Consider the following 6,000-nt stretch of genomic DNA (forward strand, 5'->3'; position numbering starts at 1 on the left):
GCCTGAAAATATTATAATCAAGCAAGGCTTGGATATAGTGATATAAACAGATAAAAAATATAACCTCCACTAAACTTATTTATATTTAATCATAGTAGGCAGTTTTGTGTCTTTGCCCTACTATAACTCCCCATTGTTTGAACACGAAACACACTGCATCTTTCTGCTGGGCTGAAGTGAAAGATCAGTAACTGAGGAGAAGGATTTAGTATTATTTGTACCACACCACAGATGGAGGGAGAAAAGAGCAAGGAACTAAAATCAGTTCTATGCCAGGGAGAGAAGACAAAGGGGAAAGGAATACCAGTGAGGAGGGAATGTGGCGGTAAGACAAGTATTGAGGAAAAGAGAAAAGGAGCGATAGCAAGAGGGAAAAGAAATGTGAAGAAAAGATATCACTGAAAACAAAAAGTTATGTCCTTAAAAGATTCCCTCTGTAATTGTTTTCTGCTGAGTGGCAGTAAATGAGCCTTTTCCTTCTGTTGAATTATTCATTAATTATTCTAGGGCCAAGCAGGGACAGTCAGCCAGCACCTGAGAAACTGCAGGTGTAGAACTGCACTGCTCCGGAAGGGCTCCCAGGAGGTTTCCTGCTCAGGTTGATGCAACCTGTCTCTCCGGATCAGGCAAGCTGATCCAAATGCATGAGAGCAGCTTTAAATATAAAAATAGGATAAGTACTTTTACTGTAAGATTAATAGCCAAAAATCACAAGAGTCATCTAAGCAGTGATTATTCATCAGGTAGCACAGATGTCTGCACCCAGGTCAGTGCAGAAGTTGTACAGGACCTCATCCAAAGTCTTTTAAGTCAATGAAGACTCTTGTTGCCTTCAATAGAGTATGGTGATGCATTGTGGCTCTCAATGTACATAGCTGACTTCTACCGTCACTCTAGAGGCTAGTTTCACCACCAGAGAAGTCACAGAGAAACTCCTATTACTGTCAGCAGTGACAGGGTGAGCCTTCTGCCCTTAAAACTTCACCATGAAGTTATGGTGTGCTACCCACAAAACGCTTCAAGAATTGTCATTCTTGCTCCATGCCTCCTCCATGCAGCACTGAACTCCCAGATACTCATCAGAATGCTTTTGCCTCAAAAGGGGAGGACAAAAAGTGCTGATGAAGCACAGGGGAAAAAAAAAAAAAAAAAGGTGGGCTTTTATTTTAAACTCAGGAAGAGTTGGTACATCACCTGTCACAGATGATCAGAGGTATCTTGTATCTATAAGATCTGCTGGCTCACACATCAGTCTGCTTTGTGGCTTCCTGCAGCTCCTGCCATCTGCCTGGAAGTAGCCATTTCCCCAAAAAGTTGGCAAGTTGATGCCACGTAAAATGAACAGTACTGGTGGAGCAAGCTCATGTATACTGCCTTATTTTGAATGCTTGCAGATGGCCAAGTGAACAACAGCTCCCAATGTCATCTCTAACTAAAAAGGGCTAGCACTGTTTTAGATAGATAATTACCAAGTAGCTAAAGGGACATATTGCATCTATCTGAGATTTAGACTGAGCCAGCGTCTCAGGCTGCCACTACAGCTTTTCAGATACTTCTTTCACATTTTTTTCAAATTTTCTGTTTGTTACACAGTATCATTCCTGCATTTTCATTTCTGCCTGCTTACATCTGCCAGCTGAGGGGAAGACCATTCAGTCCCTCATCCAGAAAGCAAGGCCCCTCATGGACACATAAACATGTGCTCACCTGTATGACTTGTGTTGCTCAGATGACAAAAATAAATAATAATAATGGCCAGTCTTCGCGAGCGAAGATCCGGGGAAGGTCTTTACACCTTCCAGCCTGCGCATTGGATTTTTTTAGGTGAGACACAGTGTGCGCGGAACTGAGCCCACCCTTTAATCCTAAGGTTCATCTGCCGGGGCCAAGCGAGCTTGGACGGTGGCAGCGAGGTCCTTAGGACGTAGATGGGTTGCCTTTAAGGGCTAACGAGCTCCACCTGCCCGGGAGTGGCCCTGACCGGGAATCGAACCTGGGTCTCGGCAGGGACAGCGCCGCGCCCTTAGCCACTAGACCACCAGGGGCTCCGATACAAAAATAAACTGCACTGGCAAAAGCACAGTTTTACTAGCACAAGTTGCATCTGTACTAAGGGCACTTTGCCAGCATACTCCATTGGTATTTTGTCTGGAAAACGTCCCTTTTACATGCAGATTTTATCTACAGACACTATTTCATTTCAAGTTTTTAAAACAAAAATCTGAAAGTATCAGATGAGCATTGCGCTGAGAGATCAGGATATCTGGCTATGGCTGTAGGAAGCCTGAGACCATATCTCTGCAGATATGAATTTCCACATGCACCTTAGAGAGGATTTCAATGTTACCTCCAACCAACTTCCATGAAAATAAAAGCTAGCACATGAAAATAAAAGCTAGGTAGGACAGGGAAGATCATTCTATCAACATTCCCCTACCACCTCCAAGTAGCAAGTCATTTTGGCACTGGGCATCAGTGACTCTGAAAGATTACTAATTACTACTTCTGTTGTTGGTCAAACCAAGCCTAAGGAGCTCAACAAGGCACTCAACCCTTGTTAATAAGCCTGAATAGTTCTAGAGAGGAATTGTGAGCATGCTTTAAACCTCTGTGAGCAGAAGTTAAGTTTGAGGAGCTGAAAGTTATCACATGATTATATGAATCATTAGCAGGAGTTGGTGAAGCTTTGAAAAACGACAATGCCTTATGTTTTTCTATTTCAATTCCTTATCCTTTTCCCTTCCAGTCCATTTCGCATCATTGTCAAATATTCTGCAACGGTGGGACCCACTCCATCCAACTCTACCTAGTATTCCCCCTCTGTCTTCTGGCAGATTGGAAAACAGATGGCAGCAAGGAATGACTCTTGAAACCTGTCTTACAAAAGAAAAGAAGACCAAGAGACTTGATCTGTTAATTTATTTGAAAATAAAGCAGGTAAGTTCTCGTGCATCATTTGGAGTACCTACACTGAAGACAGCTGCTAAAGCAAAGCTTTTATCTATGAGAGGCATAACAGGAACCAGAAACCTGAAGCTGGAAAAATACAAATGCATTTCAATAACGAAAAAAATAGCAACTGAAAGGCATCACAAAGGAGGGCAGCTCACTGCCCTTCCTCCTATAGAAAGAGCTGGAAGGTCAGCTTCTTAATTTAAGATCTTCAGGGTACAAAAGAGCATTTCCCTGACTATTTTTTGAGTAGCCAGATTTCCAAACTCCCGGTAACCACTGTATATGTAGGGTGTGGTTTATTGCTACTCCTTTAAAGATTCCTGTCTTAAAGGAATAAGATAAGGCAGTACTGCAGTTAGTGCATTTTTAGGGTAGACTAGTTTGAAGCAGAAATGCTTAGAGCTAGGAGAAATCTAGCTAATCCAACTCTAAACAATCTCTTGGATCTCCAGCTTTATTTCCCTCAGAAGTCTTACATATTCAAAGGAAGACGATGTCAAGTTCCAATCCTCAAAATAATCTGTTCACAAAGAAGGTAGAGAAGGGGCAACACATTTTTTGTGTTCATGGTCTATCAATGGATGATTTTGGGAAAAGAAAATAAAGCAGAGGATGGTTACCAGCGTGAGTACTCCCATGGGGAGAAAACCTGGATGCAGCCACAAGGTTTGAGTTGAAGAACCTCATTCTTGCAAAGAAATGCTACAGAGAAATTACAGAAGGAATTTTACCTGTCTTCCCCACCTGTGGAGAATGTTCCTAGAGATGCCCTCTCGAAAGAAAGTAAAAAAATAAAAAGCATCAGGATAGAAAACATGTAACTTTTGCCTATTAACTTAGGAAGAACAAATGAGGGACTTCAACAAAGTACATTGGTAGTGACAGAAATTAAATTCCTCAGTGGCTCTGATAGCACCATCTATCAGGAGATAGATGGTCCTGGGATTTGGATTTCCATTCTGAAACAGGTTTTGCAGTCCTGTGCTTCACGATATTTAGAGCCATTTCAGATGTAACTTAATGTCCTCATGCAGAACCAAAGCACTGACAAAACCCTGTACGTCACGATAAATTACCAGGTGCCAAAGTAACATGCCAACTTTCTATCAGGTCTTTCCATCTCATCACCCCTATACCCTCAGGTTAGACCACTTTGTCTGCTGAGAGTCCCTATTTTATATGCATTTATAGTTGAAATTTGTATTTTCAATGGCAATAGAGACAGAAAAGCGAATTTTGTTCCAGTCAGTAATTTAAGGGCTTTGCCTAGGAAATATCTGGGGTCTTATGCTCTCTGCTGACCCTGAGGGATTCCTGGGATGATGTAACTGCAATAACATCCTTTTGAAAATCTATTTCAATGGACTATTGGTGAAAAAAGGCCTCTGACTGACACCCTCCTTCTCTCACCCTTTTAGGAAATTACCTTAGGAAGGAAAAAAGATCTATTTACTTTCCGCTGTCGTCGTGGACTTGAATAAACCCGCTACTGCTTACGCTGTGCAAAAAAATTATAGATGGAAAACTTTTACCACCCCCGTTTGCTTTAAGCTGCTCAGCGCTGAGCCACCAGCCGGGAACCTGCGGCAGCCACTCGCGGCCGGGGCCGGGAGGCGCCCCAGGGACCGGAGCAGGTGCCGCCGAGGCCAGCGGAGCTCGCTCCCCGCAGCCCTCCCCGCAGAGGAGCCGCCGGGGTGGCAGAGCCAGAGCCCACCCGCGGCGAGGGCCGGGCGGTCCTTGCGGGCAGCCGGGGATGCCGCTCTCCCCGCCGGGCCGCCCGCCGGGCTCTGCGGCCGCGGAGCATCCCGAGGAGCGAACCCCGCCCGGCCCCTCTGCGGCCACCGCCGGGCCCCAAGGGCATCCCCCGCTCGCCCCTCCGCCGCGTCCCGGCCCCGCCGTCCCCGCGGGTGCCTCACCTCCGCCGGCGCCCGGGAGATGTGGAGGGGCTCCCGGAGCCGCGCAGCCCTCACCGAGCCCTGGCCGCCGGGGGAGCGGAGGGATGCCTCGCTGACCGAACGGCTGAGGCCGGCAGCTGAGCCGTGCTGAGCCGAGCTGTGCCGTGCCGTGCCGTACCGCCCGCCGCTGCGGCAGGACCGCCGCCGCCGGCTGAATGTGCTGTCTCACGCTGGACAGGCTCCTCCCGAGCTGCTGCTGCTGCCGCCTTCCTCCTCCCGCCTCCTCCTCCTCCTCCGCCGCCAGCGCGTCCCCGGCAGCGACACCCCCGCCACCCCCGGCGGGCCCGGGGCGGGGCCGCGGGGGGCCCGGGGCAGGTGGAGGTGGAGGGGCCCTGGGGGGGAGGTACCCCCACCCGCCCCCAGCAGCTTCGGCCTGATATGGGCTCGGTCCCCTCGCTGTCACCCCCACAGTGGCGCAGGCTTTCCCTCTGTAGCCCGCTTGTCAGTCCAACACCGGCTTCACCGTCAGCCCCACGACAGCCGAGGCAGCATCCACCGCCACCTCCACAGCATCCTTGCTCTCATAGCAGCAGCAGCTGACAGTCCCGCAACGGCTTGGCTATCACCCCCAAAGCTGTCTAGGATATCCCTCCCGAATGCCACTCACCATCACCTCCACAGTGGCTTCATCGTCACCCTCACTGCAGCCTCACTCACCAGCACCCCCACGGCAGCCTGGCCATCAGTTCTATCATGATGGCCTGGCCATCAGCCCCATAGCAGCCTGAGCAACTGTCATGAGGGCAGCAGGCTCCTGCTTAGTCCTGTCCCTTTGTGGAAGAACAGGCGGAGGTCCAGAACAGTGGAACAAGACCCAGCTTTCATGGTTAAATGAGGGCAAGGCTGCGCAAAGGCAAAAGTTTCGTTTTGTTTCTGTTTCCTCACACCGCTACTGTGGGGACAGGCACCAGACAGCAGAGTCAGACACCTGCTTCTCTCCCCACACTGACATATCCATCTCCTGGGGGAAAGGTGCCAGCAGGGCTGTTGGAGATTGTCCATGCTCCTACAAATAACATGCACCTCTGGTGTAGATGACCCAGCTTCCCTCTCCCTCTCATTGAACATAGGTATGTTGCCCCACACAGGA

The 6,000-nt window shown here is 48.6% G+C and overlaps 1 protein-coding gene across 10 annotated transcripts in view; it reads right to left on the reverse strand.

The window, feature by feature from the left end:
- The window catches only part of DYNC1I1 (dynein cytoplasmic 1 intermediate chain 1), a 186,015-nt gene extending 180,387 nt beyond the window's left edge, over positions 1 to 5,628 (reverse strand). For 4 of the 10 annotated variants that reach the window (XM_050327331.1, XM_050327314.1, XM_050327323.1 and 1 more), the window contains exon 1: positions 4,872 to 5,050. The gene's annotated coding sequence lies outside the window, so the exon portion shown is untranslated. Of the gene's footprint in view, positions 1 to 4,871; positions 5,058 to 5,517 lie in introns of those variants that run through there. The other 6 variants (XM_050327284.1, XM_050327304.1, XM_050327274.1 and 3 more) reach the window with 4 other exon arrangements.
- Between the last annotated feature and the right edge of the window lie 372 nt (positions 5,629 to 6,000).

This window comes from Myiozetetes cayanensis, unplaced genomic scaffold (genome assembly GCF_022539395.1).
Source record: "Myiozetetes cayanensis isolate MyiCay16 unplaced genomic scaffold, myiCay2020 scf1, whole genome shotgun sequence".
Taxonomy (NCBI): domain Eukaryota; kingdom Metazoa; phylum Chordata; class Aves; order Passeriformes; family Tyrannidae; genus Myiozetetes; species Myiozetetes cayanensis.